The sequence below is a fragment of the Hesperophylax consimilis genome, chromosome 28 (genome assembly GCF_061612785.1).
Source record: "Hesperophylax consimilis isolate HC1 chromosome 28, BYU_Hcon_1.0, whole genome shotgun sequence".
Lineage (NCBI taxonomy): Eukaryota > Metazoa > Arthropoda > Insecta > Trichoptera > Limnephilidae > Hesperophylax > Hesperophylax consimilis.
In genome coordinates this window covers 10,373,327-10,399,536 of record NC_142863.1, presented here as the reverse complement: position 1 = coordinate 10,399,536, position 26,210 = coordinate 10,373,327, and the positions used below count along the sequence as shown (strand labels likewise).

At 32.0% G+C, this 26,210-nt stretch overlaps 1 protein-coding gene and 1 non-coding gene across 3 annotated transcripts in view; one reads left to right on the top strand and one right to left on the bottom strand.

The window, feature by feature from the left end:
• The window catches only part of LOC149410161 (sodium- and chloride-dependent transporter XTRP3), a 150,358-nt gene that overhangs the window by 58,065 nt on the left and 66,083 nt on the right, over positions 1-26,210 (top strand). The gene's annotated exons all lie outside the window — the stretch shown is intronic.
• TRNAS-UGA (transfer RNA serine (anticodon UGA)) lies at positions 24,355-24,431 on the bottom strand. Its single transcript has one exon. It is a non-coding gene; the product is annotated as a tRNA-Ser (tRNA).

Sequence of the window (26,210 nt, the reverse complement as noted above, 5' to 3'; positions counted from 1 at the left end):
CCCAAGGTTCCCGCATAGGACCAATTCTATCTCTTTCATTTTCGATCACATTCAATTTCACGCATTAGTAGTTAGGCTTTTTATCTTTCGCCTTCCTGTATACAGAATCTCCCCAAAAATGACATAACGCGATATTTTTAAAAGTAAATTTATGTATTATTTTCAAAGATATTTTAAAACAAAATCAATTTCTTCGAATTGGACTCTTGTGCTTGAAGATTTGTTATTATATATTATTAACATATATTTTATATGTCAATAATGCTCTTTTTTTAATGATTATGCATTTAAATAAATCTATTTTCTGGTTCTGATCATCGTTCTAAAAATGTTAAAAATCAGAAACAATAAATCTAAATCATCTAAAATCGCTAATTCCTATAGGTTAGAATTTGGATATTATGACGTGGGTAACGCTATTGATTGCTAAGACAGCTATCGTCGAGACCCGGGACTGTTCCTTTCAACTTGGTTGGTGTGATGTCACACCCCCCCCCCCTCCCACCGCGTTTTGGCAGCAAATAAATCTTTGTAGAAAAATCAACATAAGAATATCATTAAAGGTATTTATACCGGTTGTATGTCTATAACTACGGTTCAATGAACTCTAGATGGACCTTGGATGTTCTTTGAATTTAAGGGTAATTTTCAAAATTATTTATTTTTTAACAAAAAAATGTTTCTAATTGACTTATTCAACATTTGAATTATAATATCCCGTGATTTAAGTGTCATTTTCAAAATTTGAATCATTTGTGTGATAATATTATAGGTAGGTAGGTACCTTACCTACCTACCTATAATATTGTTGGGAAGTAAGAGCTTCGTAGATGCACGCACAGATGGCAGTGCATAGAGATTGCGTGGAAGTCCGCTAGATGGAGCCAGTGGCCAGTAGTCGCCAGGGCCAGTGGGAATGCTCCCAGACAAACTTACTGTTTCAGATTCCAATTAGCCAGCTTCTAGTTAGGTCAACTATCGAGTCACCATTATATTACGCAGAGTGTTAATAAATCCCTGATTAATCTAAAAGAACCTATTATTTATAAACTCCTTCCAAGACGAGTTGGAGACCTGTTTGTACAAATACAGCAAATATATTATTTTATTATTTAAAAAAAATTGGAATTGATTTGCCAAGAAACAAGAATTCAGAATATCCCGTGATTTTTCAAATAACTACGCTAGTCATTATTGCAATCTATATCTACAGTTAAAAAAATGGTAAAAATATCTATTTAGATTAGAAGGCGAGTGATAAAAAGTACTACATACATTGATGTATTATACTACATATAAATAAAAATGTTAGAAATTAAGTTTTAACACACATTAGCCTCAGGAATCTCATTTCACATTCATACTTTCACATTATATATAATTTAAAATTTCCTAAACGCACTTTTCAAGTGACGATTTCTAGGTTATGATTATAAGAGTCCTCACACATTTTATCCAATTTATAATTGGAAATCCGTGTTGTAATATTTATTAAGTACCTACCTACAAACCAACACATTATATATTAAGTAAAGTAGGTAGGTACTGGGCTGCTAATGGAAAATGGTTATGGTCTGGTTATATACACAAATACGTTATGGTTATACTATTACTAAAAGGTTTGCTTTGGACGGTATCAGAAATTAATGAGCTCTTATGATTTTATTTGATACGCCATTCACGTGATTTTATTTTAATGGACCATCTAGCGTCGAAATTTATATAAGTATTGTAAAATCTATGATTCAATCTAAGATTTAACCCTTGAGGCCTCATATGGCTTCCATATTGTCTGTTCAATTTATAGAAGTATTGTAAAATCTATGATTCGATATTAGATTTAACCCTTGAGGCCTCATGTGGCTTGCATATTGTCTGTTCAATTTATAGAAGTATTGTAAAATCTATGATTCAATCTAAGATTTAACCCTTGAAGCCGCATATGGCTTGCATATTGTCTGTTTAATTTATAGAAGTATTGTAAAATCTATGATTCAATCTAAGATTTAACAGCCAAACAACCACAAATTTTTTCATCCCTACATGGAAGGTGGTTTATGGGAGGACAACGTCTGCCCGGACCCACTAGTATATATTTACCATATTATTTAATTAGTATACAGATTACTGCGGTTTAAAGCCAATGAATCTACCTAGATTTCACCGTATATTTCATTTTTTAGGTTCTATAAATTTGGCTCATTATGGCAAGTGATCGCTCAAAACGTTGTGCAAACTTGGCATAGTAATATGTCAAACATCGCTCGTGTGGTTAAACGATGACATCATCAGGATTTTTTCTGAGTACCATTAAAAACTTTAATTCACTTCCTCTCATAAAATTTTTAGTTGTCTCTTTAGTTCGTAGCCAATTAGAGTAGAATAATTATTTTATTTGGTCACCTCAATATAAAATTGACATTGACTCTTGACAGGCCAAGATGCCAAACAAAACTTCTGTAACCAAGTGGTTCTTCCGACGACTCCATGCATTTTTCTGTCGTATGGGCTTTTAAACCATAGAAATCCCAATTATTCAGACAATTATTACTGGTAACTTATGTATTTGCGCAGAAATACCTAAAATACTAAATTGATATGTCAAATATTTAAGCTGATATAAGGAGGATAGTAATTTCGGGTACTACCTACTCCCCCAATTGACAAAAGAATTTAAATTTAAATTATAATATCCCTTTAGAACAAATTAATTAAAAAAATATATTAACTATTTTAAAAATTATAATTATTTTTTTATTAACACTCGCGGATCGAAGTATGATGTTTCTTATATTATGTTTCTTTTTTAAAATTGTAAATTCGGAACTCCACTGTTTCGAAAATCTGAGTCTAGTCAATTTAAGAGTACCTACTCGACACACTCGGAATACTGTTTTTAAATTTTATTTTAAATTAATATTAATGTACATATTTCACTTTCTTAACTTAAAATACACATAAAAAATCAAAATATTATTGTTTACTACATTTTTATTAAATTGCATAAGTACATTTTCTGATATTAAGAGTAAACTGTTCTTTCTTATATATATTCATTCTATTTACTGATGTCAAGCTATTGGGAGGGAGATTGTGTGTGTGCACTCCCTCATGGCCTATTTTTCTTTTACAACTTTCAGTCTTTACTTTGTGTACAGTTTATTATTTAATTATTGAAAACAATATTAGCGATTCCTAAACGAAAATTTGAAACAGAAAGAGATACGGTCACATCTAGGACTCGACCCCAGGACCCTTGCCTTGCCGGGGCACCGCACTACCACTGAGCTAATGGGACCCTATCTCATTACCATTACCTTTAGTTCGGGTTAAATCTTGCGATCATACACAAAGGTGCAAACAAAAATGTGCGGTTAGAAAAATTAAGACAATGTTGGTTAGACAATTAGCTCAGTTGGTAAAACGGGTGTCCCGGCAAGGCAAGGGTCGTGGGTTCGAGTCCTAGATGTGACCGTATCTTTTCTGTTTCAAATTTTCGTTTAGGAATCGCTAATATGGTTTTCAATAATTAAATATTACAATTTGAGGTTTTACTCATTACGTTTTTCCAAAAATAAAATACAGTTTATTATTTTGTCTTTTGTCTACCTATTTCAATGTCACACATTGACAAACAAATAATGTAACAAACTCGCCGATCCCTCACCTACATATTTTAGCAAATGAATCTATTTACCCACCCATTTTAATCCATGAATTCAACATCGTCACATGTGAACCCAGCTTAAGGCGAAGCTTAATGCCAAATCATTATTTTGATTAATCTTTAAACGAATTGGTGTACATTATGAATACCAAAATATATGCTTTAGATAAATTGAAGGTTTTCCTATCGTTTCGCTTGAGTAGAATACAAATAAAAAAATAAATTACTCAATAAAAAATATAAATGTAAGCTACTAAAAAATATTTTTTTTTCAATAGAAATGTATGAACGCATAAAGGAAACAACTTTAAAAAATACAGTATTGTAGCTAAAATTATCTGTGACCGTTTCGCACGATTAACTTTATTGCTTTCTTATAAAATTATTTACAAAATAAATAAAAACAAGTTTTCTGCTTGAAATCGAACGTTTCTAGACTCCGTTTGTTAAGCGATTGTAATGCCTATTACCTACAATATAAGGTATACCAAGAATATACACATTTTGACATGTAGCTTCCTCTTAATGGGTAATATTACTTTTTACATGATATCGTAACCGAAATGTCTTGTGGTATTTGGCAGCGAACAAGCAGTAAAGTCAAATGTAGACATTCCGTGTACTATAACGATAAGAAAATTGGGCTAGCGGTCCACGAGTTCCAGACTTTTACGCTAATTGCTATATTAATGGCCATTACGACGTTATCGTTTTTGTGACACCAAAACAGACCGAACCCTATATTTTCTTGATATTACCGTGTCCACGCCCATACCGCGAAACTTTGGGAGGTAATTAATTATTCGTGAAAAACTTTATTTACACTTTTTTCATTAGTGCCAAATATCAAAGGTATGATACATTTCTTACATTTGCGTCGTTGAAAAGCGTCCATATAAACACACCTTTATAATTATTATTTCCTCACACTCGGTCCGCAGTTAAGGCGAAGCTTAATGCTAAATCACTATTTTCGATTAATCTTTATAACGAATTGGTTTGCATTATGAATACAAAAAAAATGCTTTAGATAAATTGAAGCTTTTCCTATCGTTTTTGTTTTGAGTAGAAATAAAATAAAATATCTCATTATTCAATATAAAATATAAATATAAACTACTAAACATTGTATTTTTTTAATAGAAATGTATGAACGCATGAATGAAACAACTTTAAAAAATACAATATTATAGCTAAAATTATCTGTGACAGTTTAAATTGATTAACTCTTTTGCTTTCTTATAAAATTGTTTACAAAATAAATAAAAAACACTTTTTCGCTTGTAATCGAGCGTTTATAGACTCCGTTTGCTAAGCGATTTTAATGCCTATTACCTACTTTCGTGACGATATAAGGTTTTCCAAAAATATACACATTTTTGGCTCGTAACGACCTCTTAAGATTTGAAATGCTAGGGTGACCATTTTGCTATCCGAACACTTACGAAAGTGAAAAGATTACCCCTACACAATTTTTATAAAAAAATTTTGTAATGTTTAAACTTTACTGGGATTATTTTCTTAGGGCCAGTTGTTTCAAAGAATTTGAACACATCAAATTTCCAAGTTAATTTTCAAGTTCTGTGATTGTTCTGTTATTATTTCAGTTTTGTGAATGATATAATAACTGAACTTTAATAGAACCATCGCATTTATATTTTATATTAATGAGAGTGGGATTATGTTTAGTTTAGTACCATAATTTACGAAGCTTTTTTGCCCAAATGTTATACTTGTGGTTGCTTGTTGGATATGTTTTTGACCCTGAAATCTAGTGTTTCTAATATACGTGTTAGTTGTTATTTCTTGTATTTTGTATTATCATGAATATATTATTAAATGTCACAGGAGTCCAAAATGACATCCATATAAAACATAAGGTCAGGAATCATTGGTTAAATTCAATGACTACCACAACACGGGCATCAGCCTAGTGTGATAGTCAAGAGAAAATGTACTGCATAATCGTGTTAATATTTATTAACTAAAAAAAATAAAATAAAAATGGGCATGTCTTATATTCTGGGTACATTCTGTATATACGTTCTACTTATTTTGGGTACAGGAAATCTACTGTATATTTATAGACTAATGGGAAAAACAACCTTCGCAGAACAATTCGTTTATTGATTTCAGCGATCGAACGATTTAATGTCAGTTGTAGCCACATACGAGATAATATTGTTGTAACTTTGTAACCCAATCACATTATACAGTGTAACCCAATCGCCGGTAACATTAAAACAGTAATACTATCCGTACTTATATGAATCCTAACGTGAATAGGTAAGGACACACTGGGCCTACACACGCAATGTACGCAACGTATTAAGGTATCTGGACATCGTACAATCCATACATTTTCTATGAAAATAGATACTTCAGCACCACACCTGTCACATGCACCATCACATGCGATGCCACGTGGTGTGTAAGTGCTTGTGTGTACGTGAACGTTTATGCACATAGACGTTCACGGTAGGTACACACATATGTGTCTGAATTGTATTAAGTCGAAGCATAATACTAAATCACTATTTTGATTAATCTTTATAACGAATTGGTGTACATTATGAATACCAAAAATATGTTTTAGATAAATTGAAGGTTTTCATATCGTTTCGCTTGAGTAGAATACAAATAAAAAATAAATTACTCAATATAAAATATAAATGTAAGCTACTAAAAAAATATATTTGTTCAATAGCAATGTATGAACGCGTAAAGGAAACAACTTAAAAAAAATACAGTATTATAGCTAAGATTATCTGTGATTGTTTCACTTGATTAACTTTTTTGCTTTCTTATAAAATTATTTACAAAATAAATAAAAACCAGTATTGTGCTTGAAATCGAACGTTTTTGGACTCCGATTGCCAAGCGATTTTAATGCCTATTACCTACAGTATAAGGTATACCAAGAATATACTCATTTTGGCTTGTATTGATTAAGTTAACAGTAATGGTTTTTCTCAAAAGACGGCAGGGAGTCGAAGAATTGAGTTTTGAGTTGGGACAAAGATTGTTGAATATTTAAAGAACACAGGAAATCGGCGAGTTTGCTGCAGTGTTTGTTTTGTTTACGTTGTAAAATAGTTTGATGTGTGCGGATACATTTAGATATTACGTAAATTTGATACAAGAAAAAATGATTTTGCTGATTTATTAAAATACTGTTAAAAACGAATTGTAGGCCGTTTCTTAAATAATTTTAGTACATTCACAAAACATCGGAAAACGTGTTCATTAACCTGCGTTTGTCCTGATAATGTATAACGACGAAATGCGAAAATATTAGAATTTTTTTAAACACGGGTTCCGACACCATAACACATTCGTGTTTTACTAAAAGTTTATTAGGACATTCGTTAAAGGCCTGCAATCCCGTTTATAACACGAAAACGAATAATTAGATTCTTAATAAATCAGCAATATTTTATATCAGTGAGTTTTCTCCTACTTTTCATGAATACGTATCGAGATTTCTATAAAATTTCTGCGCAGTACATGTTACGTAGTACATAGAGGTCAAAATCGTAATTTCCTTGAACTTTTCCTATACATTTCTGTTAGTTTCCTCCAATTTCCACTTTTCCAATAACCTTTATCGACAGTGCGGTTTACATTAGCGGCAGTGGACTGTGTAGAACGGGCTAGGACCGTCAAATGATTGGAAGGAAATATAACTTGCATTTGCAACTTTGATATTTTAATCCAGGTTTCATTTATACGATGGTGCTTATGTAATGTTTTAATCAAATATTATTATGTTATTTAACATGTAGATATGAAAAATTTACAGTGTAACTTTAAATGCAACTTGAACATTCGTCGATAATTTTTTGCTCTATTTTGAACGAGTCGATTTTTATAAAATATTTTCACAATTATTATGATTTTTTTAAATATTGGCGCGCTCCCTCTAACATTTGTATTTTCATATCTCCCTTTCAAACCTTCTTCTTCTTTTTGAACGCTTACTACGGAGCTTTATTAAGGTAGGTAAAACAATTACATTATTTGAGGTACCTAAATATTATTTATTTATTACAATACATTACAAAATGATAACAAATTTATAATGTATTATTCCCAGTGAGTTTACAAAACTCATTTCGGGAAAGAAAAGATTAGATCAAAGACAAGACAACATAAAAAATTAAAATAAATAAATGCAGAAGTTATTTTGGAGTTCCAAAGAAAGAATGTATCAGTCATTAATAAAACTGCTGAGGAAATAGCTTTTAAGAGCTTTTGCCAATGTTTTTTTGTTCGTTGCCGGAAGTTTTAGATTACTAGGTAATGCGTTGTATTGCTTAAGTGCAATGTATTGTAAGGAGTTAATTCCAAATTTAGTCGTGTAAGTAGATGACGATAAGTGCATTTGATTTTGTGATCGTGTTTTGTGCTGGTGTATGTCGGAATTAAAAACTGGTTTAGTGTTGGTGTGTGAGGAGTGTTGAATTAGCTGTAGAATGGCAGTTGTGATGTTATCCTTTAGCAGAATAGTAAAAGGAAGTATTTGTGTCTGTGAGTATATGTATATCTTTGACATGTGTATCCCATGGTAGATTATATATATTCCGTACGGCTCTATTTTGTATGACTTGAATTTTGGAACTTTTTTTTGGTAATGGTGCCCCAGATACTAAGTAGATAACTCAGGTGGAAGTGGATCATAGAATAATATGTGGCACGCAGTAGAGATGTGGGGAGCACACATTGGAGTCAATAGAATACACCGATTAAAAAAACCTTAAATGACACTAGTAGTCCTTTGTAGCAAATACGCATGTATTACTCCTATGAACAGTAGACTTCGCGTCCAAAAAGTATGTTTCTAGTTTTAATAATATTATAAATTTCTATAATATAAAAAAAAAAAATCGTCCGAAATCATAAGATTTGTAAGTAGGTTATTATTGTAGTAGTATTATTGTTCAAATACCTTCCGATTTATCATATTTTATGCAGTATTTTTTTTAAATTTCAAATAAAGAATTATACAATTTATCCAAAGAAAAATCGACATCTCATTGACCATTCTTTTTAAGTACATGTATTCGAATTTCGAATTTGTTTTCGTTGATTAGTGAATGAATGCAAATCTCGGAAGTGGAAATTAGCCCACTTACACATATCTCTTTAATCTGATGACATTACAGCAGTATCTACATAAATAAATGTCGATCCTACCCAATCGGGAATCGGCTCAGTTGTTAGCGCTGTTGATCCTTGGTCTCTAGGAAGATTTAAATCAAAACGAGTCAATCCAGAATCAAAAAATTTTTTTTTTTTAAATACAACCATTTCTAAGAATAAAAACATATGTATTGTGGTAAAATCATCATTTATCACGCATGTATGTACCGTAATAGAGAAAAAATCGAACAAGAATGTCAAAATAAACGCAACGATTTCATATTTCAATTAGATTTGAAATTAATTTTAAGATATTAAAACTTCATTTCCAATGAACTTTAGCATAAGAAACTTCTGTGGCTTGACTTCAGTTAACTTGTATATTTATATCTATCATTATTATGTAAAAACTGTTTAAAACTGAGTAAAACAGTTTGATTTCAATAAGATTTTCCTTTTATCTTCGTCTTAAGAACACTCTGTTTCGCGACAGGAAATTGCCATTTATTTCCAATGAAATCACTTGAGATCAAAGCTATTTTACGATCGGAAAACGATAGTGAAGTATTTATATGAAAATAAAATATTATTTTCCCCAGTTGATGGTTAGTGGCATAGAGGCTGAACGGCTAGTGATGTTTGTGAAAGTACTGCAGAAATATTATAGGCCCATGAGAAATCACGGCAACTTGGCAAATATATTTATTTATTTATTTAAACGCCATAAAATGGCTTTTACAATAGAATGATATATCGGATTATAAGCATACAGTGATACACAGGAGAATATTAGTAATAAATTTCAGAACAAGTAATGTGTACACAAAAATACTATTGCAAGTGATACAATTGTTAATAAAAGTGCAGTGAGACAATATATAATTAAAAGAAATATCTACTAGTGTAATAATAGTTGAATAAATACTAGGTTTGTATAAGACCTGACATAAATCGAAGTAGGAGGTTTTTATGATAATGGATAGTTATTAATATAAAATAAATTCTATTAAGGTATAGAATGTTATAATAACAGAGAAAATTTTATTTGAACAGAATATTAATATCCATAAAAAGGTGACTTTATAATCTAGCACGGAGGTTCCCAAACTTTTTTGCCCCGTACACCACTTGCCAAATTTTTTTTCCGTTGTCCCACTGCCTGCCGAATGTTGAATTTTCTTAAAAATATTAACGTCCCATGTGATAATCGTTTATTTTTTCGTAAAAAGATTCCCTTCCCTTGCCTGTCCAACAACCGGGTGGCGGTATAGTTCCTCTTTATTTGCATTGTGCAGACAGGAGCGCCCTTGTGAAGTATTACACCAAATAAAAAACAAGCATCGGGAATTTCTTTCTGTAGCTAGACCTACAAAACTGCCCGTTAAGTTCTTTGTCAGTGCTTATTCCGGTCATTTGTTCTTGTCACATGATTTCCGATTCTTCGACGTTCCATTTCCATAGTCAAAATATCCTCAAAATTAGGTTTTAAGTCTGTATGAAGTACATTTAAATGTTGATAAACGTTACCCTGGACGTTTTTAAAAAAACAAGTTGGGGAACTAGGAAAATTCGCGGCTTCCAATGTGCAATGTTTTACTTCAATATATTAATTCCGACGAGAAAAGGAACGTATATCTCTGTTTATATGTTCAATAAACAACTTTACGAAATATAAAAATACAAATATCAAATAAGTAATTTCTCAGTCTATTATTAGTATTACGTAAACTGTGTTATTTGTGTTAGGTCTATTGTGTCATTTACGGAACTCCTAAATGTTGACTTGAGGTAAATGGGGGTCGGCTCGTATGTACCCCCATTTGAATCTTGTGGACCCCTACATTTTTTTCTCGCTGACATGGACCCCCAGCAAGCTGATATCGACCCCTGGGGGTCCATATAGACCACTTTGAGAACCTCTGATCTAGCAAAGTATTATAATAGAGTAATTAGTAGTGAGTTTAATGTTACCTTCAAAATTAATTCTACTTGGAATAGCTGGGCAAGTATCGCAATTTGGCTTTCATAATTCAGGGCTGTCGGCGATTTAATGATACTTTTGGATAAGGAATAATAATTTTTAATAAAATAATACATATGATGGATAACACTATAAGATATCTGAAGTAAATAGTTTAGTTGTAGTAAAATATGATATAGGACCCACGCAAAAAAAAAAATTATCATACCTAACATTGATTATTGTGATTGAGGTATGTAATTATAGCCTTCTTATTATAGCTTTCTTAACTATATTCCGCACAGTTGAATACATCTACTATATATATTTTTTACAGGGTTTTCCAATAAGAGGTGTTATTTTGAATAGCCCGCTATTTCAGTAGATGTTACTTTTAAAGCTGTCATTTTTTAACATTTGACAAGTAGAAACTACGCCATTAATAAAAATGGAACGATACACACTTCAACAACGCATTGAAATTATTAAAATTCATTTGAGTGAATCAATTGCAAATCATCTTGAGTGATGAGGCCCATTTCCACCTAGGTGGCTTCGTCAACAAGCAAAATTGTCGCATCTGGGGCTCGGAAAACCCAAGATTTATTGTTGAAAAGCCTCTCTATCCTCAACGTGTGACTGTTTGGTGCGGTTTATGGTCCGGCGGAGTCATTGGACTTTACTTTTTCTAAAATGAGGCTGGAGCAACAGTTACGGTGAACGGATAGCGCTATCGAGAGATGATTGATGATTTTTTATTGCCGGAATTGGATGGTATTAATCTGGACAACGTTTACTTTCAACAAGACGGCGCTACGTGCCACACAAGCAAAGAAACCTTTGATCTTTTACGGGAAAAGTTTCTTTGAATATCAAAATAACACCTCTTATTGGAAAATCCTGTATATATGCACTTTAGCGTTGTCTGAATTCTTCCAATTTTGAAAACGATCACACTTAAATTCAAAGCCAATCAATGAGTTACAGAGTCACCACCTAAATTAGCATTTTTAATAATTATTATAGTCCATAGGTAGCGTAATCCGCCTAGCAGTGAAAATATAAGACAATCGCCAACTCGGGGAGAAACACAGTGGAATGGGGTCGATTTGCTAGTTGTGTAACAGTCTATCCCTGGGGAGAAGGGGCGGGTGAAGGTGAAGGTGTTTGTGTGGGCGCGGGGCGGGGATCGATTTCCCAGCACTGGCAACACTCTGCACGGGTCAGTAGATAATCTAATGTTGCCACACTGCCGTCCGGTAATCGAATCAGATAATGGCAACACCGATCTTTTATATGCGGCGAACGATGTTCGGTTAGGGAGAAAGCGACCACATCGAATTAATTAAGCGAACACGTTCACACCCTATTTTTACACTCTTACTATTACTATTAATTATTACTTTACCCGGCGTTGCTGGGGGTTATCCTTAGGTGATAGACATATACCACTGACCACTTTCCTGTAGGCGTTTTCAAGATGTACAATTCCGTGGTAAATTATTTTGATGTATCTCATGAGGTTTAGCCAGCGTCAGCAATATAGTGCCAGAGAAAATTTTTACGACTTGATTATAAAACATCGATTTATCTCTAGTTTTTATAAATATAATATGCATGTATCATATATGTAAACCTTCATAAAGAAATTTTCAAAATTATAGTATAAACCTTATCAAAATCCGTCGCGTAGTTTAAAAGAAGTAAGCGCACAAACAAACATTTAACCTACATTAATTTTGGTTTATAAATTGTGTAAAATTTATTATTATTATTTTAGGTTCCGTAGAAAGTTTTCAAAAAGAAAAAGAAGATGGTTTGAAATAGAGATATGAAAATAAGAATGTTAGAGGGAGTGCGCTAATATTGAAAAACGATTATAATAAAGCGAAAATTATGAAAATATTTAAAAAAACACGACTCGTTTAAAATATCTCAACAAATGCATAAGTTGCATTTAAAGATACACTGTGAATTTTTCATACCTATAACATGTTAAATAACAGAAAACATATTTATGTACTTAATAATTTTCGGAGCATACTTTACTTTTTTTTCTATCGAGGGAATTTCATATAATTACCGTTTCGGCTCTACAAATGTATCTTCAAAAATAATATATATTTTTCTAGGAACTTAGAAGCTTAAAGTTTTCAAGAGAAGTATGTTATAAGTCGATAGAAATTCGGAATGAGCAGTCAACATTCTGCTGATGCTCTCAAATGTCATTTCACAAACGGTATATTTACGATTACAAATATAGATTTTTTTTTATAATATTGATTACATTTTATGCTTTTGACTTTCCAACTAGGAAGGATTCCTGTTTTAGGACAGTTATAGTTAGTTGATTATTATTATTTTATTTGTTGCGATATAAGGCATACCAAGAATGAACACATTTTTGGCTTGTAGCTTCCTCTTAAGTAAAAACGCCAGCCGCAGTGCGTGTTTGTACGCGGTTTGGCGTTTTTTAGCTATTCCAAAACCGCTGCGTTTAATCGAAATGTGTGCATCCATTATCACAGGACATCGATACTATGCGCAGTTAATAAGAAATTAGAACACATTAATCGGTACGAAAATTAAATAGAAATTTATAATTTTTGATGATTTATATCTTAAATCTTATTGCGCAATAGAGTTACTTGAATTTCACCGCTAATAAGGTAATAAATGCCTGATTGCGTTCTAGAAAACAGTTATTTGGAAGTTTTATATTTAATGAGCATCAATTTTCCATCTTACTCTATTTACTTTAACGTCGCAATAGCAAGTTTGGTGTTTGACGTCAGTCTGTCACGTGGTCCTAAGCGAAGTTTTAGTATGGAGAGTGGGGAGGGGGATGAAAACGTATTATAAGGGTAGGAGAAAATGGACGAATTAGGCCGATCGATTTGAAAAATCTGTATCTCGAAAAAAGTTTAATGAAATATACATATTATTTATTTATTTAGTAAACAGGATAATAATAGCAATACATTAAAGAACAATTGATGTGTACACAAAAACACTATTGCAAGTGATGCAGTTAATAATATTAGTGCAGTAAGATAATGCATAATTAAAAAAGAAATATATACCAGTGTTTTTAGTCAGTAATGAGTTATTGTTACCCACACAATCAATTGTACTTGGAATAGCTGAGTAGGCATCACAACTTGGCATTAACAATTCAGGGCTGTCAGCGATTATACGTTGTATACCAGTGACAGATTTTGTGAACTACAATTATCTGAACGAAAAACGATGTCGCCAACTTACATTAGAGTTTTCGACAAAATTGACTATTTCGATAGTTAAAAATGTTTTTTGTTTAAAAAATTAGAGTAAATCAAGTTTAGTAATGTTATTATTAAGTTTTGTAAATATCTTAGTTATATTTTATATCAAGCTGTGCTTTTGCCAAATTGTGAAGACTTATTATTGTTACCTGATAATAACATTATGTACGGCCTCTGTGGTCGAGGGGTAAGGTTCTCGATTAGCAATCTGAATCGCGAGTTCAAATCCCAGAGCGCGCAGTTAAATTTTATGTGATGAATTTATGTTATTTCACGATTTTTTTAAATTAAAAATAATATTTAGTATCGGCACGTTCCAGGATCTCAATAGCAATTTTCTCCCCCACCTTCCTCCCCTTCTCATTCTCCTCTCAAATACCCAACATACTATGATGATGAAGATGCCATAGCTTCACTGACTCGAGACGGTTGGGACTCTTAAGCGGTTTCACATTAAATAATATGTATCTAATCAATCATTTAAAAAAAATAGAGAACACTAAGGACGGGTTGTTTCGGAGAATTTGAACAATTCATCAAATTTCAACGTTCATTTTCAAGTTCTGTGAAAGATTTTTCCAAGTTCTGTTTTTATTTCAGTTTTGTCAAGCAACTAGCCTACAATGATATAATAACAGAAATTGAATAAGGCTTTCACAGAACCCGAAAATTAACGTTGAAATTTGATGAATTGTTCAAATTCTCCGAAACAACCCGTCCTTAGAGTTTACCGCGAGAATCTACGCAAGACTTCAACAAAATATAATAAACAAACAGAATGTGAAACTTTCTTGTTGTCTGGGTCATCAAAAAATCGGGATGACCCAATAATTAATTATATTAAATTGAGCGATCATTTTTAAAATCTGGCATTATCACAATAATATTACGTTCCACGAGCATTTCCCGTCTGGCAAAACGTTCTCTTTCTCAAAAATGTATTAATTTCCCCAAAGTTCTGAATTTTCTTCGTTTTAATTATCGTTGTGGGCGATTTTGAAACATGTGGTTTTCTTAGATTACGCTAACCGGAGAAGAGAATTTTCCAGGCAATTTTCCGGGCACTTCTACAGAAATTACTGAACGTCTCAAATTAAATATAAACGCTATGTTCTATTTGATTTGACTCTTTTTGCTGTGTGAATTATTTTGCTTGTTATTACGGATATTAAATAATGGAGTAATACTTTTTTAATGGGGAAGTCATAGAGTGAAGTCTGCGTCACAAAAATTGGCATTTTTACAATTTTTTTCGAATGCAGAAAGCATCTACTTCGTGTGGTGATTTATTTAGTGGCATTCTTGCAAAGCAATTTATGAAAATGTTGGAGCTAATATATATGAATATATATTTATTTTTTTACATCTTTATAATCTTTTTCACTTATTGCACAGCGCTATTATCAGTAAATGCTTACAAACGTGCGTTTTATAAACTTCATGGAACGAACAAAAACTGTTTATTTTTAAACTAGACAGGGAGAAAAGGGAGTATTCCAAATTTATTAAGAATCTCTTTACTAAGAAATTTTTGGTAGTTCGGTTAAAAATGGGTTAACAGGCCGTTTCCTGATAAAATTTTAGTAAATTACGAAAACTTAGAAAGACGTGTTTATACTCGTGCTTTGAAAATATAACATGACGAAATGCGAAAATTTTCCTATTTTCATGAACTCGTGTTTCGAGATCGTGATAATATATTCGCAATTTACTAACATTTTATCAGGAAACCTGTTAATTCATTCGTTAAGGCCTAAAATCCCGTTTTAAACTATGCAATAATAAAAAAAAACTAATAATTATGGACTACGATCTTTTTCCTAATCGGAATTTGGAGTACATGACTTAATACTTCGCCTCCAAAAAATTAGACCTCGCCTCCAAAAAAGTAGACCTTGCCTCCAAAAAGTAGACCTCGCCTCCAAAAAAGTATATTTCTTATTTTCTCTTATTTTTTAATTAATCAAAACCAAATTTTCCGCTCAAATCAGTAAGTAAGGACCTATTTGAATACCTACCTGTATAATAGGTACCATAATATTGATAAGTTCAGTCAATGTTAGGCTTACTTGGATAATATAATAATATATATAGATAGTGGATATAGTTTTTAAACCGTAAACGGAACGTATAAACAAATTAACAGACAGTAGAAATGCCAAACTTCCATGATAACTCAACACAGTGACAATTCAACACATCTTTAAAAAGTGGTATAAAGTCATTAGAAACGATGATTTTTTTTTAACCTAACCTAACCTAACATAACCTACTTAACCCAGTAAATTAAGTTTTTGTTTCATCACTTTCCCATGACTTTATATAATTTTTTAAAGATGTGATGAATTATCATTGTGATGATTTATCCGGTCGCCGTATCATATACCTTCAGGAAGAAATTTTCTAAATTATAGTAAAAACCCTATGAAAATCCGTCGCGTAGTTTAGAAGAACTAAGCGCACCATTTTTTTTTAAACCTAACCTAACCTAACCTAACCTACTTAACCCAGTTAATAAAGTTTTTGTTTCATCACTTTCCATGACTTTATATAATTTTTTAAAGATGTGATGAATTATCATTTTGATGATTTATCCGCTCACCCGTTAATAATACGTCCAGCTCCAGTAAAATATTGGCAATATCAACAACTCTGGTCGATAGAGGCGCTAGTGTATCATATTGTCGTTGAAAATCCTTTCAATGGCGGCAAATTGAATTTATTTTGTACTTAGTGGCGGTGTTTTACTCTTCCTAATTTGTATTATGAACAATATTGATAAAAGAAATATATAAAAATGTCCCAAAAATAGGTTCGTTTTTAGTTATAATTGTGGGAATTGAATAGAATTAAAAATAAATAATTAATTAAAATAAATAATTAATTAAAATAAATAATTCATACCGTACCGTGATCAAAGCTTACATAAAAATAATTTATTTATAAAAAATTAAATTACCTTTCTGAACCATCAAAGACAGAGTTAATATTTTTTATGTATGAGCAAAAATAGTAGTAATGATTTAATTTATTAATGTAAAATAAACAATGTATTTCACATATCCATTAGAATGTATGAAAGAAAACCAATGCGCACAACTCATGCCGCTAGGAGGCGCTAGTGTAGCATGTTACCACCAAAATGTATGGGATATGTCAGAAGTTGTAGTATTATTAATATTATAGGATGTTTGATTATACCTACACAAATAATTGCTTATTGGTATCCAACTTATAAAAAGCTCTTAATAAAAGATACATTAACTCTATAACAATTCTAAACATAACCTTCAATGTCGAGAAAAGGGCAACTTGATAAAAATAATATTATGTTAGGTTAGGTTTGGTTGAGTTACGTTATATTAGGATCACTTTTTTCCTTGTTCTGTTTCGTAACGAACCCAAGAAAACAAACGTAAAAAATTGCCTCATCGCGTCTCTGCCAAAGCGGCTGGCTAGAGTGGGAGCAGCGGGTGCGTGGGTCGGAATGAGGGTGTTAGGGGGAGGGGGTGAACCACGTGACGACTCGATGACGTCATCGCGGCACGCACCGGCGTCTTTTAAACGTCGCAATAAGCACGAGTTATTGTTGTTCGGCGTCCTTCAACTGCGCACGCGCTGAACGAGCCCCCAGAATTCTAGCCAATCAGAACCCGTGAATGATTTCAAATGGGGAACAATCGAATATTGAATACGTACATAACAAACCAAATGGATTGGGTGGTTTTGACATGTTTGTGATAAAAAATAATAATATTTAGATGATTTATGTAGAGCTGTTTTCATAAAAAAATCACTTCAGGGCAGTGTACAAACATATATATCATAAAAAATATTACTGGCTTACAATAAAGTTTCATAATTATAACTAGTGACTTACATCTAAGACTTGAATCTAGTGACTTACGACTAAGACTTATAACTACTACTGACTTAAAACTAGTGACTTACATCTAAGACTTGAATCTAGTGACTTACGACTAAGGCTTATAACTACTACTGACTTCAAACTAGTGACTTACATCTAAGACTTGAATCTAGTGACTTACGACTAAGGCTTATAACTACTACTGACTTCAAACTAGTGACTTACATCTAAGACTTGAATCTAGTGACTTACGACTAAGACTTATAACTACTACTGACTTAAAACTAGTGACTTACATCTAAGACTTGAATCTAGTGACTTACGACTAAGGCTTATAACTACTACTGACTTCAAACTAGTGACTTACATCTAAGACTTGAATCTAGTGACTTACGACTAAGGCTTATAACTACTACTGACTTCAAACTAGTGACTTACATCTAAGACTTGAATCTAGTGACTTACGACTAAGGCTTATAACTACTACTGACTTAAAACTAGTGACTTACATCTAAGACTTGAATCTAGTGACTTACGACTAAGGCTTATAACTACTACTGACTTCAAACTAGTGACTTACATCTAAGACTTGAATCTAGTGACTTACGACTAAGGCTTATAACTACTACTGACTTCAAACTAGTGACTTACATCTAAGACTTGAATCTAGTGACTTACGACTAAGGCTTATAACTACTACTGACTTCAAACTAGTGACTTACATTTAAGACTAGTATCTAGTGACATACGACTTCGGCTTATAACTTCTGGCTTAAAACTAGTGACTTAATGACATAAATATATTTAATGACTTAATGTTACTAACACTTACTTACAACTAACATACTTATATTTAAAAATAAATGTTATTTTTTAACTATAACATGTTAGATAACAGGACTGGATGTGTATTTTATACCCATAACATGTTATATAACAGTACTAGATGTGTATTTTATGCCTATAACATGTTAGATAACAGTACTGGATGTGTATTTTATACCTGTAACATGTTAGATAACAGATAATTTAAAATAATATATAGTATATTTGCGGCACGTTCCAGAGTGGAAGATACTCTCAGTATCGCCCTGGTGTAAGACCACCATTCAGAATTGAAACGTTGCTTGAAATGGCTTTAGCCGTGTTTGGTGACCAGATCTGAATAGCCAGGTACTTCCCCACCTTCCTCTTCCCCATCTCCCTCCCCTCCCCAATACCCTCAGCCTCACAACATACCCCAATTGGGGATGCCATAGTCTCACTGGCTCCAGACGGGAGCAGTTGGGACTCTTGTGCGGTAATACTGTAAAAAAAAAAAAAAAATATATATATTTTATACCTATAGCATGATAAATAACAGAACCAGATGTGTATTTTGTAATTTTCGGAGCATACTTTTTGATTTTTTTATACCGAGGGAATTTCATATATGTAATTCATTTTTAACTCGGCATCTGAATAGAAAAGTTCTCTTCAAAAGAAATATATATTTTAAGGGCTTTTTAGGGGGATATGTTATATTTCGATACAAATTCTGAATGCAGGGGCCTAAGAACCTGTGTAATCTACCGATTTATAATATATTTCTCTTGAACACTAAAGTTTCGGCAACTTGGGATTTGTCGAATTTTTTATTAATGTTTTACGCCAGTTGTGTTTCTTTAATATTTTCACAGTTTTCGCTTAGTTATTATGTTTTTTTTTTTTTAATATTAGCGCGCTCCCTCTAACAATCGTATTTACATATCTCCGTTACATATCATCTTCTTCTTCTTACTACGGAGAGTTACAAATATTCATTTTTTGAAACATTGCTTTTGCAATGATGGAGGACTTACCCAGCAGAGAATTGAATCCAAAAAGCGACACCTAGGTAAGAACCCAACGCTTTAGACCACTCAACAAACTAGCAGATCCAACTAACTAGATGTTTAAATAAGACTTATGCAAACATAGTTTGAAAGAAGATAATACAAATGTCTTTTAACGTTTTCCTTTGAACTGTGTTGACTAACCTACTTGCGCAGAACGAACCTCAATTCGCAATCTGCTTGTTTGTAATTGCGGGGTTTTACTTAGAATATTAACTGACTTGCAATGCTTTGAAAATGGGTGGTGAAAAGGGGAGGCTAATTCCCAAGTTTGAGATTCCAAGTACGCTCTAGAGAATTGAAATGCAATTTAATCAGCTTTAGAACGTAGCAAAGGTATTAAGCAACCCGTAGTTGATTTCCATTGATATTTATTTTTTTACATTATTTGATATTGTGGGCCACATTGGATGCTTTCGTTGAGCAGATGGTGAGAGAAAAGGTATACCTGGAAACACAAAATGAGATCTGTTTCCTTGTACTTGAAAATTGGAAAACCAGGGAAATAGATCAGTTATATAACATGTAAGACTCGGAACATAGGAAACCTGGAAAAAGTGCATTTTATTCAGACTTAGATCGGAGCAAAGGGTATTTATCAATCCGTTGTTGAAAACATTGCAAACAGGTTACTTTCAAAACGTGAAAAACCCGGAACATAAAAAACCTGGAAACTTTTGCACATACAAACCTCTAAAAACCTGGTACCTGAATAATCTGGAAAACCCGTAAAACCGGCATTCTATTAAATACCTGGTACCTGAGTAATCTAGAAAATAACGAAAAACCGGCATTCTATAAAAACCTGGTACCTGAATAATATGGAAAACCCGGAAAACTGGCATTCTATCAATACGTAGTACCTGAATAATCTTGAAAACTCGGAAAACCGGCATTCTATAAAAACCTAGTACCTGAATAATTTGGAAAACCCGGAAAACTGGCATTCTATAAATACCTGGTACCTGAAGAATTCGGAAGACCGCCATTCTTTATAGGGTATTAGGTCAGGTTAGGTTTGTTAATTGTTTTATCTGCGTAAAAAATTGTTAATTCCCAAATAGATTCAGATATATGCTGAAGAAAATGTCTCATAAGTACAAATACTTTATACTAATCATCACTATCAATCAATAGTTATTTATTAGCACGTAGATTTAGTGTTATTTTAGATTAAATTGTGCCAATAATAATAATTTGAATATTTTATATTATATATACAATTAGTAATAATATTATGTATATATACTTGCATTGTAATTAAATATGAACATCCCGTTGTTTAATTGTAGTTTAACGGGATAATACTATAAAGAACAATAAATAAAAAGAAAACTATAAGTATATATTTTTTCACTTTTCTTTAATGTTCTGTTTTATCATGGAACGTCAACGCCAGTATTGCATGAGCTTACGGCGATAAAAAAAATAGAAAACAAGGAAACTTCAAGTGTCATCTTCGCTACGGGAAGGTAAAAATTGCTACATTTAAACCATAATATTATATCCCTGTAAACAACCCGCAATTTTAAACAAAGTGTTTTAAATGTATAGAAAATGAGGGAGGCATTGGGAGTAAGGGGGTTGTTCGGTCTGCAAAATCTCTCCCCAGGGCCTTTTGCTCCTTTTCACATCCTAGGAATAAGATTACTTAACCCGTAAAGCCTCAGCGGAAAACTAGAGAAATGGTATTCAACAACCACTCACGATTCTATTCAATCCCACAAATCCTTTATTACGTAATGTTCATTCATAAGACATGCCTACTGTTGTAAAAAAGAAGGTTGAAGTAAAGCTGAAGAATTGGAGTAAATTTAATGTAATCCTTTCTTCTACAGACAGTTGTGAAGCAGTGATACTGCCCTCTGTGGGGAGAACGTCGAATCAAGTTAATAAAGTTCTCGTTTTTCCAAATATTTTATCAAATATGAAACATCCATCCGAATTTGAACAAGAGATAATGGGTTGTTTCACGGAATTTGAAAAATTTATAAATTTCAAAGTTGATTGGCAAGTTCTGTGAAGGATCTATGGAAGTTCTATTATTGTATCATTAATGGCCAGTTGGTTCAAAAAACTGAAATCACAACAGAACTTGAATAGAACCTTTACAGAACTTGAAAGTCAACTCTAAAATTTGACGAATTGTTCAAATTCTTTGAAAAAACCCGTGTTAACCCTTCAGGTTTTTAAATATTTTTAACAACAAGTCCCAGCGACATGGTGAATTATCTTGGAATTTTGGAATTCTCCTTAGGTAACTAAAATGTAATATATATTACTTATTTTTGAAGTTGTCGTTAAAAGAAATACTATTTTAGAAACTAGGTAAAATTATCTTTGAAATATTTACATTTAAAAAACATTGATCTTTCTAAAAAATAATTTTTTAATATCAAACATGAAAATGTTATCAAAAAAAAATACGAGGACATTTTGACTCGTAACGTCCATAATTTCTGAAAGAATTCGATATTTGTAGAACATATTCCTTTTGTGTAGGTAATAAGTAAAAAAAAAAACTGTCGCTTCACTTTTCATACCGTTTATACAATAAAAAAAATATTATTTTTTTTGTATACTGTCAAGAAAAAATGCCGAAATGTAATCATGCACTATCACAATTTTTTAAACTTTTATCCATGTAATAAAGTATAAATATTTGATGCAAACTGTGAAGAATAATTATTTATCTTTCCAATGACGAACATATCACATATCTACGCATTATAGAAAAAAATATAAAAATACTTTTATAATGTATTGACGCCCCGGTCAGATCTGTCCTTCAGAGGCTCTAATGGAATATGATGTTTGTGGCTAGTAATGTCCTTACGAAGCCTGAAGGGTTAAGGAAATTTCGACTTTGAATAGGTGCAGGTTTTGTCCTAATCACCATAGTACAAAACAATAAACTCTTGCATAGTATTTAATTAATTCCCTATCAAATCCCTACACCAATTACATTACAACGTCACTAAATGATATTTATTAAAAGAACAAAATTATGGCTGAATGAACAATGATTCTGTACTCGTTCATAGTGATTGAGAATTACAAAAATCGTTAATAAATCAACCTTAAGATGTTACACGCTTTTATTTTGTTTTATCATCTGATTTCACTTTCCAATAACATAGTTGTTTCTAAGTATCGGTTCACACTGAACTAGTAGAGACATCTGTTAAGGTTCCGTAATAAGCTTTCAAAAAGAAGAAGAATATGGTTTTAAAGGGAGATATGCAAATACAAATGTTAGACGGAGCTGGCTAATATTTTTTTTAATTAAGGCACCGTTGTAGGCGTTCAAATATTATTTGAAAGGGAGATACATAAATACAAATGTTAGAGGGAGCTCGCTAATATTAAAAAAACGAAAGTAATTAAGCGAAAATGGTGAAAATATTTAATAAAACACGACTCATTTGAAAAAGAGCAAAAATCTCTCGACAAAAATTAAAATTACCTCACTGGATGTTCTAAATTATTAAATGAATTGAATTAAAAATACCCACGCGGCACACGCACCTACATTTAATTTAATTTTTATTTTCGACAGAGAGTGGGATTTTGAGAGTACCACAGTATAGGAACAGTATTATAGTGTTCCGGTCTGGAAGACATCGCTTAAGGCGAAGCTTAATGCCAAATCACTATTTTGATTAATCTTTATAACGAATTGGTGTTCATTATGAAAACCAAAAAATATGCTTTAGTTAAATTGAAGGTTTTCCTATCGTTTCGCTTGAGTAGAATACAAATAAAAAAATAAGTAACTCAAAAAAAATATAAATGCAAAGTACTACAAAAAATATTTTTTCAATAGAAATGTATGAAAGCATAAAGGAAACAACTTTTAAAAAATACAGTTTTATAGCTAAGATTATCTGTGACAGTTTCACTTGATTAACTGTTTTGCTTTCTTAAAATTATTTACAAAATAAGTAAAAACCAATTTTGTGCTTGAAATCGTACGTTTCTAGACTCCGTTTGTCAAGCGATTTTAATGCCTATTAATTACAATATAAGGTATACCAAGAATACACATATTTATGTCTTGTAGCTTCCTCTTAAATAAGGCACCTCTAGGTTCCATGTGTCCTGGCTAATTCAGCCGTTTCCGTTGCAGTCTAAACTGCTATTCTTTTATCTTATTATAATGTTGAAAAAAAGATAATCTAGTTCAGTTGACTATTTTACTCTTAAATCCGGAACAAAGTTTTGCATGATAGGTACAGGTGTGCGTTTCTCTTAAGTAATTATTTTAAAGAACATTTTATTCGTTACCTTTTTTTTAATCTCCACTCTTTAAAAACTTTAAATTAATGTCGTTTTTTATATGATCCTTCTTAACTTTGCCCGTATTAAATTGATATTTTAAATTTAATGAGGTCTCAGGTGACGCAAGCAATTTCAAAACCTCGCAATGAAGATATATTCGATGTAGTCTCCTTTTTTCGTTTTAAGGATTAAATTTTAAATATCAATTATTTTTATAAGCAATAATTATTAGCCTGAAACACTCATCCACATTGAAAAATCTCCTGATAAAAGATACATGACGCCAACGGGACTTGAACCCGTGTCCTTTCGATCGATTTCAGGTCGACAGCTCTGACCACTGAGCTATGGCGACTTATCTCTTATCCGCGAAATAATTCAATATATACTAGTGTTTCATTCAACAATTACTGCTTGTTACATTTTTTTCAATGTGGATGAGTGTTTCAGGCTAATAATTATTGCTTATAAAAATAATTGTTACCCTTTGTGCTATGCATAAAAAATCTTGTCTCAAAACATTAGTTTACCAAAAAAAAAATAATTAATATTTGACAAGTTCTAGTATTTTCACCAAAAAATGTAGACAATTTGTCTCGACGCCATCTAGTGAGAGAGTTAGCACTTACAATGCCTTTCTCATATAAAATAAAGTTGGTTGTTTCAGGTGATTTTTATTTATAGATTTTTACTCGCCGGTTCAGCGTTGGTACAGTTCTGCAGGCTTAACCATTCTTACGCCGTGATAATAAGTCAAGAATTTCACTATTACGACCTTACGCACCTCAGAACATTCACGTTGAAAAAAAATGGATCTATGAGAATTATAATGAAGAATTATACTGAATTATATGAAGTTATTACTGAAGAAAAATAGATATACCAAAATCAAGGAAATGTTGAAGGAGTTAAATATCTTGTCATTTAAACAAATTATTTACTTCAATACTGCAAAATAATTAATGGCCATACATCAATTGAATTTCTTTAAAAATTGAAAACCTACACCAAAACACACCCTTGAGACGAGGAATTGAATGAGATAAGACACTCCTTCAGAAAAAAAAAAACAAATTAAAAAGTCGTTGATGTACGAAGCAATAAAGAAATTTTGGAGAATTACCAGAAGATATAATTAATTAAATAATAATTAGAAGAAAACATAAGCAAATTTTAACTTAATTTACCATAATATATCACTAATTTGTTCTAAAAAATATTTTTTAATAATATAAGCATTGCATCACGACATATTTAAAACAAATAAATAAACCGTAAGGCGGTAGACATAAAGAACCGTACTAATTCTAAAGAAAACTGATATTGCCAATTCACATAACACCCTTTGACTCGAGACAGGCCGATTAAATTATTTATCTGCTTGTGAAAGAATTATTTATTTATTAATTTTTCGGGAAATCGACAGTTTACACTTATTTCAGTTTGTAAAATTGTTTTCAGTATTATATAGCCAAAATAAAACCAATTATGGATTTCCTCCTTGCGACTTTTCCTCTACTGAGACAGCCTAATAAGGAATAATTAAATTAAATATGTAAGAGAGGAATATGAATTTTAAAATTTATTCAAAATAAAAGATTATATAAAACGAAAAAATACAAAACAAAACATTTAACAATACATTTATAGCCATGGACAGAGGTTGTAGATATAAATCAAATCATTATAGAAATATAAACAATAGAGACATAACATTATTCACAAACTATCATAGAAATATTCTTTTATGGACCTCTTGTATTTGGTAAGTTCGCAATTGAAAATATCCACCTTGGATAATACGCTATTGTAATTATTGGTTAGTCTGTTCAGGCAAGAATTCTGCAGAGTTCGTATTTCATTGATTGCAATGTTTAAGTCAATTTCAGCAAAAGTAAGGGAAGATTTAGCTCATTAAATTAACCTCACAATACATTATGTCGGTTTATATCTTCGGTGGACACAACGGTGTTACCGTGTGGACAGTGTTACCGTGTATGGTAAATGTGTCACTTTTGTGACGCGGAGAGTTCGACACGTCCCGACCTTTTGTCCTATTGTCACGACATTGCCAGTGCCGTGTCTCTCGTGTACCCCGCCGCCCGGCGTCGTTAGCGCCGGTAAGTCGCCACTA